At 39.6% G+C, this 15,152-nt stretch overlaps 1 long non-coding RNA gene across 1 annotated transcript in view; it reads left to right on the forward strand.

Moving 5' to 3' along the window:
- The window catches only part of LOC119011058, a 46,970-nt gene that overhangs the window by 5,483 nt on the left and 26,335 nt on the right, over positions 1–15,152 (forward strand). The gene's annotated exons all lie outside the window — the stretch shown is intronic.

Here is a 15,152-nt window from a genome sequence, read left to right on the forward strand (position 1 = left end):
GTATTCATATTATAGCATTGCAAAACTGAACTTGCCATTTGTAGATATAAAGACGAAATGTCAAGAATGGTAAATCCAGAGTTTACAGTACAATTTTGAAAAAAATGGATTTGTCCAAATCTGCCATAAACAGAAAATAATTTGATGAATTCGCCACTTGTATTGGTACGATTACTAAATGTACTTAGATGGAAACATCTTTACAGTGATCTCTTGAAGCCTTACAGGTCCACAGTTGTTTGATCATCGATAAAGTCAGTACCTCGGCTCTCAGCTGTTTCTTAGATTAGCCTAATGATTGCATTTCCCCCCGAGAAGGCAGGAATCATCAGTCATTTGTTACGAAAATGTAGATAGCTTACAGTAAACGAGCTGCATGTTTATCATTCTGATTTTCGATCAACTGGATGCAGCAGGTGACGAGCAGTTTTCTTTCTAAAAAAACTTGATGATTTATTTTGTTTTGTAAACGTTTTGTCCTGCCTGTGACCCAGAACCAACCACATGAGGGCAGTAGTTTTATGAAAATGCTCCAGTGATATCTTACGTCAACAAAGTGAGGAATCTCTGCTGTCATCTCCTCAGTTTCTGTGCCCCTAACCTTCAGGAGGCTTGTTTGAAGTCTGAGGGATGTGTAGGCTCACAGAAGGAATTGCTGATCAAGTGTGCTTTTAAAGTGCATCAGAAGTGTGCAGCCAGTCTGCATCTCCTCGCCTTGTGCCTGTGTGTTCTTGTCTCTACAGAAGCTGCAGGACTCACCCTTGAGAAATCCCAAAACAAATATTTCTCTCTACCCTCTCACACCCACACACCAGTATTCATGCTAGATGAAAACGTACAACTAATGTACACTCTCTCGCGTCCCCTGATAATTTGTGGTAAGCTCACAAATCAATTAATCTGAATTTCTACTTTTTATCGCTCATCTTATTCGGTTGGGTTCTATACTTGCCTGAGCACTTAACTGAGACTCTCTGTCATTTGCATTTTGAGTGCATACTGGAGATAAAAAGAATGGTCTCAAAATGAAGTCACTTGGGACTTAATGCAAGGAGATGAAAGTCTGCTGCTGGATAAGAATGGTTAGGCAGAAAAGGGATGGTAAAGTAAAAAAGAAAAAGTTCCTAGTAGTTGGTATCGGTGGAGACATCTCGGCATAACTTGAGCTAATATCACTGGTTCTGGGTGTGTGTGTTTGTGTGTGTGGGCTTGTATGTGCCTCAGGGAGTAAAAAAAAAAAAAGAAAACCTGGCTTAAATCAATAGCAGAGTTGACTCATCATTAGTTTGCCATTCCCGCACACTTGCTGATGTGAATACTAACTTCCCAACTCTGTGTGTTATGGCTATCATTTGGTGTGGCACATTGTCAACGTTTTCACAAGTTTGGCTCAAAAAAATGCTCCAGCGCTGTCAGTTTAATGTTCTCTCAGGGTGTCTCATCAGTGCAGCCCGTTGTACACAGAAAAACTGAAAATCCTAAGACAGAGTGCATTTGCAGTCATGATTACCATAAATCTCAAGCCAAGGTGCTGTGGTGATATAGTGAGCCATTAGAGATATGACAAATACATTCATTAGCTTCCCCACAGCACCTCAGCTCAGTGCTCTCACTCCCTGGTGGAGGTGTGAATAACTTTGTTGTCGCCTCTAAAGGCAGAGGTATCGACCCGGGGCAAAGACAGGAAGAGATGTTTGAGGAAGATGGATCGACGTGGCTCACCTTCAAGTGCTATTCTTGGCCTGATTATGATTATGAGAAATGTCTGACAGGTGAGCGTCGTTTTGTCTCACCTACAGGTCAAGGAGATAAAAAAACAGCTGACTTCCCTAATGGAAATCTGTGCCAGCTCATGTGACACTCGTTGCATGTGATTCCTAAAAGTGATTTTTGAATCAAAAATAAATTCCTATTTTACATGAGGTCTACAAAGCTGTCATGGTGAATTATAACTCTTCCACAACATTACACTTGTTGTAGCCTAGCAAACATTAGATTGAAGAGCCTGTATTTATATTAAGTCTCTATGATGATTCAGTCGGCAATGTGAGAAACCACCATCACGCAAATTGAAAAATGTATCTTAAAAAAAAACGTGTGCAGATGGAGGGACTGTGGTGACATCACACACTATACTTTATTACCCAAGAAGCTTCCCAGCCATGACAGATAAACACCTTGACATCTAGTTTTCCACTTTTATTTCCCCTAAAAGTCCAACTGCTCTTTAAATCACATGCCGTGTGTTCAACTTTGAGAAAACAAATGAAATATTTATATTTCATATTTTTTCATTTCCTGATGGCACCCTCTAACTTTGCATTAGTTTGATGGAAACTGTGAGAACTTTAATGCTGAAGAACTGCAATGAGGCACAAAGGTGCAGTGTCAGCGCTATATAATAGGCAGGCGACAGCTAAAGTCTGTTACTTGAAGTACAAAACCATCTTGTCCTGCACCATTGCTTGTTGAACGACCGTACAACCATTGACAGGGTAAGTTAAAAGACTAAAACAGAGAAAACAAACTTCTGCTATAGTTTCTATTCATGTTGTATCAGTGATTCTGAACAGTATAGTAAGACCACACCAGCTGCTAGACATTTTAAAGTGCCATGTTTTGTGGTGTCCAATGTTTTCCTGAGCAGATGCACTGAGGCACATTCGGATTATAAGTTTGGAATACTGACACTGAAATATCAACATCCAACTTACATTGAATTGCAGCATCAGCCTGGCAGCTGCTGTCAATCATACCCTGGCACAAACATGGCCCTTCAGCTAATGAGATACTCAAATACTTTTTTTCCCCTTTATGGGTGGCGATCCACTGCTGGGCTAATGCAGCGTAAAGATGAACTGTTGTGTATTGTTTTGGTTGGAGTAGTCAGGCTATTTTCGGGACATTTTTACCTCACTGCGCCTTAACAGCTGGGGGTCTTCATTGCTGGCACAATTTCTGCTATATCAACTATATTCTTGTTTTTAAACATTATAGTACAGGTCAATCTTCCAGGTGATGTTGGTACCCGACACTGACTGAAGTGTTCGGATATTGCAAGCCCTATTTGACACATCAAAATATGCTAAATAGATTAGCTGAACCGTGGAAGCAATTGTGGTAACCGAACTATGAATAGTTCACCGTTAAAAGGTCAGTCATGCCTCATTTAGGGAACATAATTGAATCATTTGCCTGGGGAATACATATTAATCTCTCATGAATGTCTAATTGATTTAAATTTAGACCATTAAAAATTAGAAAGTCGGAGCAAGTTACATTTAGCTAAGATGTGCACATCTATACTGTACACTGCACAAAGGCACCAGATATATGCACACCCACTTTGGCTGATCTCGAGACAATACAGTCGGAAAAAAACCCAGGATAGTTGCTGAGTGACAGCTTTTAAAAATAGCTGACGTACACATCCACAGATGCAGGCTTCTTCAATCTGTCCTAATGCAGAGCAGGCTGACAGCAAATTTGTCCCACCTAACCTGCTGCAGCAGCTAAGTGTAATGAAGGCGATGCCATCCCTGCTGTTAGCTCCTTAATGTCAAAGACAATAAGGCTGACTGCCCTGCAGTTGTAGCTTATTGCAGGTCGCTGTCAAATTCTACTGCATCCATGACTAATATAAAATGATGTTTCTTGGTTACATTAATGATGCTAACAACGTAGTGAATGAAACAAACTTCATGCTCAGAGAGAAAAATTGATCTGTTGACTCTGTTAAAGGAATTGCTCCACAGTTCTGTGAATAATCTTGGCAAGAGTAAATAAGAAGATCAATACCATTCATATGTCTGTGCATTAAAGGAGGAGTTTGTAGGATGTAAAGGGCATATAGTGGTGACGTGGAAGATTGCTACACCACTCCTTCTCTTTGATAGCTGCCCGAAAATGCCAAAAATGCAAAAGAGCCAGTGTTGCATTGCAGATTCTGGAGGAGGACATGCTCCCTCTGTAGAGGTAAAATGCCCTTCAAAGTTAATGCAAACACAAATATTCTTAGTTTCAGATTATCATACACTGATGAAAACACAATTATCAATATTGAATTCAGGTTCTGACAATATTATATTCAATTTCTGCCCTAAATCCGTCACAGTATCCTACACAAGTTAGACGTTGGAGCAAGGATGTAGCTGAGGAGCAGTGGGAAACATACACCTAACAGTCAAGTTGTTTTAAAATGTATATTTATGTCTGGATTAAACAACATACAACATGTTGATTAGTAATCTTTAGATGTTTTGGTAGGAAGGCTTTTGGACTTGTAAAAAGGGCCAGTTTTAGTCTGCATGCTAACCTAAGCTGAGCTAACCACTGCCAGCTCTACCTCCATCATGCCCAGAAGAACTAAGGCTCATTTCCAAAAAATACTGAAATATTCCTTTGGCCCCTCTTCAACAATACTCACATAACAAGACTGCATGGTCATGAAAGACCATCACACAAACACAGATTAACTTACAAATAATAACACTGTATATTTTGCTGCTCTGGAACAAATCCATGCAAATTTGTCACAGACTGTCTCAGAGCTAACCAACCCGCTGGCAGAGATTTAATGAACATGAACACATATTACAAACATTGCAAATTCATGAACAACCAGATAGTAAGAAAGAAGGAGGCTGAGGATGCGGATGGAGTTACATTTCGGAAAGCAGGCTGCAGCGAGGAAGCAGAACTCATCAATGCTGACTGAATGAGTTCCATATGTTTATATTGAGACATACACTGTGGGTCATGGACGTGCATGATTCAAGGGGCGCGTGGAGCATGACTTTGAAATGACTTCCATGCCTGCTTGAACTACTGAATGCATTACAGACAATGGTTGTAAGTGATTTAATAAAAAGCATCATATTTCTTTGATCATTCTGCTCTCCCCACAGCCCTGGAAGCTCTTTCCTTGAAGATCCAATCTCTTTTCTCAATACCCACACCAAGGCCATGCCATTCCTTCACACAGATCAATCTCCGAGGCTCGAGCAGTAGAAAGTTAATCAGGAAGAGGGGCCTGTTCGTCTATGCCTCGACATGCTCAGCTGTCAGTCAAAGATCTCGATGCACCTGTCCTAACAGCTGTAGAAGCGAACTTTGCAAATGGCCCCTTCAGGACCTGTCGACCGCCATCCCTTTATCACCCATCGACCCCATAGTATCAAAATTACTGAGAGGGAATGAAAGCTGACCCAATGTGTGACGGCGAATCTGTTCTAGATTTCACATTTACATTTTAGGCTTTTATCTGATGCACAATTTGGGCAATTTACTATTCAGTATTAAAAAGTAGTTAGGTATATGTGTGCATATATGCATGTGCATGGATATGCAATAAAGGTCAAAGGCACCAAAAACATTCACAGAACGCAATAAAAACCCCACCCCCGAGGCCGTGATAGACAGCGCAAGAAGGAATTGATGTAGGAGTTGGTGATGCAGAAGTTCGTAGAGAGTTGGAGGACCCTTGTGTTATTGAGTGAGTTGCAGAGAATAGATTGAAATGGAGAAGGAAAGTTCAGTTAAGTCGCTGAAAACAATTGGCTAAGCAATTGAGAGGAAAACACTGCAAGAAAAGCTTAGAGTGAAAGAGCTTCGACCTGATCATCCAGACATCGTTGTAAAATAACAAGGGCAATACAGCTGGAGACACTGCACCCTGTCTATTTCATGAGGCTGGTTTGCTAAGAAGTCGTGGCTAACTGCATGTGGTGAGGTTAAAGTCATGAGCAATCTAATGGTGACATGGAAATTCCCATGCATCTCGGCATGTTTGGTAGAATAAATATTGCTCAAATATTGCTATTCCCAGCTCAATGAAGGCTACAAGATAGGAATCTGAAAAACAAACACATCCTGTCTAAAATAATAGACTGGTATATGATAGTAGAAAGGTCTGTGGTGCATTTGAGCTAATCTTGCATGGCCATGATGAAAGTGTACGCTCAGAAAATCCAAGTGTTTTCAGAGGACTGATGGATTTTGTAGCATCACTAGATGCAGCAGCACAAGAACATCTGCAGAGTGCTGTTGTGTTTAAAGGAACTTCCAAGATGGTACAGAATGTCAAATTGCTGTTTATGGTTTCTTGAATGTAATTTATTGCTGCTGTTCTTTTTGTCATTCATGATAGTAAATTATGAGTCTTTAGGTTTTGGACTGTTGAAGTACTTTGAGTGTTTGCAAAACTTTTTTGAATGAGGGTCATTTTAATGACTCTTTAATACCGGCACGAGGAGGCCACCAAATAATACAGGAACGACTTCAACGGAAGGTGTTGCATGAATAAGCCATTGATATAAAGATAAGAAACATGAAGTTTACCACCACTTATGTAGTATTCTTTTTTAATTGGTTGGATTAGATTTACAATCCAGCACAGCAAATATAAACTCTGAATGGCCGGCTGTTTATGTCATAGTAGTGTTATTGTAAATATTCAGGCTGTCCCCATCAGAACAACCACACGGTTGGCAGTGAAAGCAGTTGATATTCAAGTTTCCTGTGAGGAGGCGGCATCCAGTGGCTGTAGTAATTATTACAACAGCAAAGAAGGAAGTCAGGTGACATAGTATGAAGTGCAACAAGTCTTCATAAAGAGGACAACAAAGGTCCAGTCACTGACAATCGACCTGTTGTATAAATGTTGATATGATAAGTATGACGCGTACAAATTAAATGTATTTGTGGTTTGCAGAAACATACAATGCCAATACAATAAACATTTTGTTCTGCCGTCTGGGTTGTCAAATAGACTTTTGTTTTGCCGAGCATTTGAGCAGTCAATGAGTAGATGGCAACCCTGCAATAGAGAGGGCCATGGTCCCAGTCTGAGGAATAATGGATTAAGTTACAGGTGTATTATTTAAGTCAAAGTACTAAGAGCGATGTCAACTGAGTAGAACAACAAACAAATGTACTATATTAAGTGACTTTGTGTTTTAGTGGTATTGTCATGCGTGGGAAGAACATCACGTTGTAAATCTGTAGCCAAACCTAAGCTAATAAAAAGGATGGATTGTTGTAGCATGAGTCAATACAGAGTCAACAAGTCTGGGCTGTGACAGGTTTATTGAGCCCATTCATTCAGAGGGACGAACCCTTAGCTGCTGTGCACACAGATAAGGGATGATTGCAGAGGAGTGCAGCCAAATACGGAAATGCAAACCTGACATTCAAAATGAACACCATTGGCGTGGCGCATCGGTGTGAAGGACAAACACATCTCCTCAGCTGTATCTCTCTCCATCTCTCTTTATCTATCGGCACAGTATCTGTTTCCATAAATTCAGAGGTGCCCTGCTTCTGTTTCCTCTACTTATTTTCCCACAATGAAATATCTGAGATGATCTCAGACAATAATTCCTGCCTCTGGGCTGAGTGCTTCGGTTTGTTTATAGACAGTACAGAGTTTACAGTTGCTTTGATCATCCAAAGCAGCTTGAGGGAATGTGACATTTATGCGTGCGTGTACTTGTTTTGTCAATATTTGCTGATGGAGGCATTACAGAGGGATGTTGGAAAAAATGTGTTGAAGTGTGAGGCATATTGGTTGCGTTAGTGTCCTGTTTTTAATGTTTTGTTTTTTATTTTTATTTGTACAAGCAGTGTAATAGAAGCATACTTGATTCCCACTGTGGTGAAGCGTGCATTAAAAGCTGTGCACTGTTTTTTGCGCTGTGAGTAGATAATTGCCTCCAACTGTTATAATTCCATTAAACTAAGGTCTCCGAAGAATCTTTGGACCAACACTTAATATAATCATTGTTTGCACAAAGTGGATCAGCCTGCGGTTTCAAAGTGTTTCCGTTTTAAAACACTACCATTAGAGATTGTTGACAAGCCTGCTCAGAAAAGACAGTCCAATTAGCATTGAAAAATATTTTGTTGGGGTTAATGTTAGAGTCAGGGTGTCTAACCCTCAGCCAAAGTCTCCCCCCACAGTCACTATCACTGTCTTCTGATAATAGTTGAATGAAAGACGCCTGTTTTACTTGGATTTTGGCGGAATTGTGGAGGTGAATATCCCTCCAGTCATTAACTGAAGTCGGTTTACTGCCTCTAAGCCTAAGTCCACCTATGTGAAACTTTCGAGAAATGGTCACTACAGATTGGTACCAGTGGAATCCAAACAGCTCGAAAAATGCCCCTAAACACCTCCTAGAGGAACTTTTTTGGAAATTAAACATTTAACACCTCTGACCCTTTCCATTCACTTTGCATGGGAACACGCCTTATTCAATAACTTCTAGGTCATGTGACCCATTGGCTAAAAATCACTGCCACAGTGTTTTTGGTCACTAGTCTGATGAGACACGCCTGTTTTTTTTCAGATTTTGGTGGAATTTCTTTTTTTTTCCACAAATATCTTAGGTCTAACCCTCATTTGTCATTTTGGAGGTGATTTGTAGGTGAGATTTCTGTTCGTTGCTGCAGTGAAATAAAAACAAATTTGACACCAGGAAGAATATGCAAAGACAATAATGAACTGACCTATGAAGAAACTGAATTGACAGAAGGTTAAAGGTCAGAATATCTTAGATCTAACCCTCAGTCATTGACTGAAGTCAGTTTACTGCCTCTAACTAAGTCCACCAATGTGAACGTGTCACTACACATAGATACCAGTGGAATCCAAAAGGCTCCTAAACAATTTTTTGGAAGTTGAACATTTGACACTCACTTAAGGATAGGACCACGCAATGGCAAAGTTAATTTTTGCTGAAGAGGAACACTGTTTCTCTGAATATAACCACAATTTTAAACACCATAAACCAAAGGAGATGCGGTTAGAATTGCTGATACAATGAGAGTGACCAGGATCATAAAATGAGTTTGAAACCATCTTAAACAACTGAACTCCCAGACCAAGAAGTTGGATGTAGAAAAACATTATGAGACCTTCACCCAAGTCCCATCTCATCACAGCTCTTTCAATTGCAGTTAAAATGGTATTGCATTTATAATGGGTTTTCCTGGGGTTATTGAAGTGTGTTTGAAGTTGCTAACTGCATCTTGGCAACTTCACCTCAACCACTTCCAACCATTCAAATATTCAACTCTTTTCTGTTTTTGATTTCTGTAAATGGGAACATTGAGGATCAAAGAGGGGGAAGAATATCTGCTTTTTTTGTAAAGATCCAGAGCAAAATGAGACTGGGAGGGGAGGCTTTTGTTCATTTTCAAACTGAAAACAGCAATGTTATTTTCTTTAAGTATCATAACGATGAAAGTACTATTTCCATGGTTACTCATCTGGAAAGAAACCCAATTATCAAGTCTGACATACAAAAGGAGGCCTGCGATGGAGGCTAAATCTTGTCTTGTTATACTCTGGCTTTAAATGTAAAGTCTAAGTGTTCCCTGCCACCAATAGCTGTTAACTTTAATGACTTCAATCACCACAGTTGACTTGTTTTAGAGACACTCTGTGGCTCTGTCTTGAACTCAAACTGTTTTCCACTGCCCTCGAACGTGCTTCGATTGCATAAGAGAACACCTGATGGGATCGAAACTGAATTGATGTTTAAAAGCAACTTCTTTCCTCAGTTAGGTCTGAAATTGGCACAGGGACTGAAAGCTCCTTTTAAAAAGCACCATTTCTCAGGGCTGACATTTTGTCTTTTTTCCCCTCTTTTTTTTTTTAACACAATGTCATCCATCTTAAAGTGGAAAGATCTGTTTCCCTGCTTTATTTCTTTCGTGGTTTTCCTGTGTGATGCCTGTCTTTGGCAGAATGTCTGAATCCCATTTTAACACACATTGATAAGGCGATCTCCCACTCTTAAAGGATTAGCTCACAGCTGTCAGGAGGATTTGTGGCATTGCATGCCATAATCAGAATAATCACAAATATGCTTTGTATGTCAGTGAAAAGGATATACCTGTATCACACTCCCTTTCTCAACATGTTGTTTTTTTCTAGTCCTTTTGTGTTTGCAAAGCTGGACTGACAGCTACAATCATCAACACTGTTGGTCAGCAGCGTTAATGATAAATAGGGGCTTCCTGTGGTTGTTCATAAAAAGACCAGAGTAATTATGTTTCTCATTTGGGTGATGGCAAATGTCTCGCAAAGTAGAAGTGTGTGTTAAGTACAACTTCTGAGTCATTTCTGTATTCCACATTCAGGTTTTCTAAATTGGTCTGAGTTTATTTCCTGCAGATTTTATTTGTTCATTTCAGCAGCTGACAGGAAATACATTTCAGCCCATGAAACACAGTCCCAGTGAATGAGAACAGGCTGTTAACACCACATCATGGCAGTGGTGGTAGAAATATTTGATCATTTATTTTAGTGAAAGCATCAATACTGCAATGGAAGTCCTCCACTACAGGTAAAAGTCCTGTGTTCCAATCCCAATCAAAAGTATTATATTTTTCGGATGCTGTATAATAGTATGTGTTGCATCTTACCGCTGTAGATGTTAAAGGGATGAGCTCATTTTAACTACTTTACATACCGTAGTTTCAGCAGTGCTTCATATTCTGTTATGATATGTTTGCAACATTGCTGTCCATTCAAAATGACGTATCTCTAAAATGTAAAACTTTCATGAGCTCAGAAAAAACAGCCCTGTTTCAGTAATGTATTTTTTCCCTAATCCAATTTTAGAATTGTTTATTTGTCTTAAGAAGTAGGAGGATGTTCTCAACTCATAAAGACACACTTAATCCTTCAGTTTATCGCTGACATTGAACATTTAAAACTACAAAACTCAACCAATAGTAACCAAAGCTGTCACGCAAATGTGGGCAAATGGAAAAAGGGAAACTAATTCTCTCAAGACATCTGAGGCATATCATGTTGTGTCAGCTGAAACCTAGTAAACCCCCTGCTTATCTAATTGCACTGATTTCTCTATTTAAAAGCAATTACTCACACTGTACTGTCACCACTGTTAACTATTCACCCTGGCCCCCACTTGAATTTCTAGTGTGTAAATGTGCATGCTGGGTTGTCTTTATTTATGTATCAATTCCTGTTGCATGTGGTTTAGTGTGCTGCTTTATATTTCATACTGTTATGTTGTATTTCTCCTGTAGGGACTGTCCCCCAAGGTAGTGGTAGAGTTTGTTTATATTTTCAGTCAAATTTCATATGACGCTCACAAAATCCAACTGACATTAAAGACTGCTAAAGCTCAAGAAGCAATACGATGTAGTTTACAGAGCAGCATGTTCTCCAGGTGATACGAGGTGTGAAAGCTGATAAATAATTCAGAATAACTCAAACATATTAAATGTCTTGCTTCTTCACTTTTAAGCACCAGAAAACTCGGTTTCATCCTTAAATATTTCAGGGCTAAATAAGGAAGTTAGGGGGAAAAATATGAAAAATACAAGGCAATGATAGTAATCAAAATAGATACTAAATTGATAAAAGTTTAAAACTGAACACAAACTCCTCAATCTGTTGTTTAAATGACATAGAGGCAGATCTATACACTAAAAAATCTGGATATTGTATTCAGCATATATTTTCATCACAAATAGTTAAACAGCTGGCATAAATGACAAATATTGTGCTACATTAAATCTGTCCACTGTGGTGCATCAATAGTAAGTAAACCAGGTTGATGACTGTCTCAGTGTGCTGAAAGATAAGCATCTTGTGCTTATCAACCCTGATGTAAATTGAGGGAATTATGAGCACCTACTGACTGCAGGTACATACTGTTTGATGCAGTCTTGCGATTTAGCTTTCATTACATTAGCGGTCCAGTTTTGGGTCGCTGCTCTTCGGGGCTGTTGGACAGGAAAGATGATGATGGTACACGCTCTGGTCGAGAGCTGCTCCACATAAAAATCGCTAATTGTTTGTCTGAGAGAGGTCTGCAAGCACATAATGACTGAACGGGAGTGTTGCGCTAAAGCAAGCACACTAATAGAGAAGTAAAACATGAGCGAACAAGAGTTTGGGTCAGTGAATCAAGAACACTAATGACAAGAAAAGAGAATTTTTGGCTGGTGGCAGCGTTGGTGTGTTGGCAGGGTTGTGGTTCATTGAGCCCGAGTCAGAGGGAGCCCTCTGTAGGTGGTGGTGCTGGAACTTGTCGGATGTACAGTATTTGTTTAATCTCCACTGGGCCAGGGACTTTCTGTTCAGTTTGTACTCTCTCTTCTCCTACCATTAGAGTCATGTCTGTAATGTGTCTGGACCTGGAGTTGTTTCCTAGGTGCTGCTCAGTGGCTTCTAATACTTCATTTACTTAACAGTAAGGAAGCCTAGAGGGCACTTCGTCACATTTTCTCCACAGGAAGAACACCTTGGAGGGCATTGTTCATTTTCTCTACTGGAAGAGCACCATAAAGGGGAACCCCTACACATTTTTTACCCAGGAAGTAATCACATTGTCTCCTCTGGAAGGGGACCTTTTGAAGGCACCAGATCATTTTTTTTCTGCACAGGAAGGGAAACTCTGATAGCGTGTTATTCTTTTTTTTTCTCCACTGCGAGGGCCATTTTCTTATTTTTGTTAGTTTTCTTAATTCAACTGTCATTCTGTACAAAACTTGCAGTTAAAGTACTTCCATAATTATAGAATCCAGATTGAATGCCTCTCAGTGCTTGAAGAAGTGTCTCAGTAAATACACGGAGAAGTCTTTGACACCAGAGCACTCTAGGGATCAATATCTCAAGAGATCCATACTGTATTACCTAAGGCATGAAGTTGCTGTTGCTACCTCTCTGACCTTTAGGATGCTTGCATTGATCTAACCTGGAGGGGAGTTTCATCCCCAAGCCTATCAGAGATGGAGCTGTGGGAAGTCAGTAGTCTCATGTTGGATATCCATACAGTATTGTGTCCATATACTGAATGTTTTGTATATTCAAGCATACTCATGTCTGCTGCATGTGCATGTAGTTCAGGGACACTTGGCCCAACACTGATGGTCGCCTTTGGGCATACAGCAGTGTGTGGTTAAAAAAAAAAGTCTCCAATGTCATGACACACAGTGTGCAATCACACCTCTGTGCCACCAACAAGGCTCCTGAATATCAGCATCCACAGGAGTAAACAGACTGCAAAAGGTGTGAGTCTGTATTAAACAGCAAAATCCTGTGATCATCACTCCAATGTAGTGGGAGGATTACACTGGTTTACATCAATTAGTGTATTATAAGCCACTCACCTCTAGACATAGTTTACAATATTTTGACCTTGGAAGATGTACTTTCGGACTAACGTCTATGTTAAATTGCTTGGAAACAAATGTTTTACATATCAAAACATTTAACTCCCTCATAAGACTCAGAGCAGAAGCATGCTTTGGTCAAATCCAGCTCCTTGAGAATTTGTGTTTGCTCCATAATTAACTTCTATTCTTGGATTTCAGTGCATCTCCAGAATGGTGTTTGAGAATCTCATTGTTCACAGAAATTCTTATCCAGTTCATATCTTACCCTCTCTTCATTGTGCATAAATAATCCTATTTTTAGCACGAGTACATGCTGATAAGGCGTGAGATGATTTAACTCATAACCACAGCGCATAAGCTTGTTTGATTTGACTTGAGCATTTCTGGCATCAAGTGAGAAGTCATGTTTCCTTGTTGGGTTTTATTCACAGATATTTTATATCTCAGTTTTCATTCAGCTGCATTAAGATATTAGTCAGCCATAAACAGGATGCCAATTGAAGGTGAAGACTAAAAACAATGTTGTTGCTCTCCTGCTGTCCTTGTTATATTATCACATTATTATACTAGCATTTCCTCCAGGGCACTTGTTAAGAGAATCATTTGTATTCACTGCAAAGCTAATGCATTCAAAATGGCAATAGATAAATACGAAAACAGTTTAAGGAATATCACATCACTGAAGTTAAAGTTATTGTAATCTGCTCTCTCAAAAATTGCTTATAACTTTATTTGAAGGGATATGTGTTAGACTGAAGTGACACCCGTCCTTGTGAATGTTGTTAGTCAGTATCATTCTGCAAGTTAGGTTACTTTTAATGCCAAGTTGACTTTATTTTATTTAACCAAAACAATATAACTTGTCATAAACAGGTTTGCCAATGACATAATAACCAATACCAAAACCAACCACGTATGGCAGTCACACTAAATAGTTTCTTAAAGTTTAGGTATAATAATTGTTATGACATGTTTAAGATGAGTTAGTCTTGGTTCATTTCAAGCTGTCATGACAAGGACAACCCAAACAATGTTAACAACTGACTACATGACACTTAATAACATCGATCATAGGCGTGCATAGAGACTCCCTCATGTTCGCGACAGGTGCCATGTCTGTCTGATGCAACACCCCTGCAAGTATATGAATGATATTTCTTGTTTTAGTTTTTCTCCTGGTGTATTTAAATTTCAGAAGGATACAGTAGATAGTTTTGGACCTCCAGTCTTCATAATTTGGTGAAGACTTTCAGTACAGATAATCTTCCGTTTTAGATAAAAGAAACAGCCCAATCACCAGGATAAAATGCTGGCAGTAAACATATCTCCAAACCACTGATTCACTTTTGCAGATGTGAAGGGCTGTTTACTAAATTGATTTTTCTACAAAACATACTCATCATGTTTAACATAAAATCTCTATGACTATATATATATATATATATATATATATATACACACACACACTATATTGCCAAAAGTATCTGCTCATCGCCTTGACTCGCATATGAATTTAAGTGACATCCCATTCTTAATCCATAGGATTTAATATGAAGTCGCTCCACCCTTTGCAGCTATAACAGCTTCAACTCTTCTTGGAAGGCTTTCCACAAGGTTTAGGAGTGTGTTGATGGGAATTTCTGACCATTCCTCCAGAAGCCCATTTGTGAGGTCACACACTGATTTTGGACGGGAAGGCCTGGCTCTCAGTCTCCACTCTAATTCATCCCAAAGGTGACCTATCAGATCAGTTGAAGTCAGGACTCTGTGCAGGCCAGTCAAGTTCATCTACACCAGACTCTCTCAGCATGTCTTTATGGACCTTGCTTTGTGCACTGGTGCACAGTCATGATGGAACAGCAAGGGACCATCCCCAAACTGTTCCCACAAAGTTGGGAGCTTGGAATTGTCCAACATCTCTTGGTATGGTGAAGCATTCAGAGTTTCTTTCACTGGAACTAAGGGGCCAAGCCCAGCCCCTGAAAAACAACCCC

The sequence above is a fragment of the Acanthopagrus latus genome, chromosome 21 (genome assembly GCF_904848185.1).
Source record: "Acanthopagrus latus isolate v.2019 chromosome 21, fAcaLat1.1, whole genome shotgun sequence".
NCBI lineage: Eukaryota > Metazoa > Chordata > Actinopteri > Spariformes > Sparidae > Acanthopagrus > Acanthopagrus latus.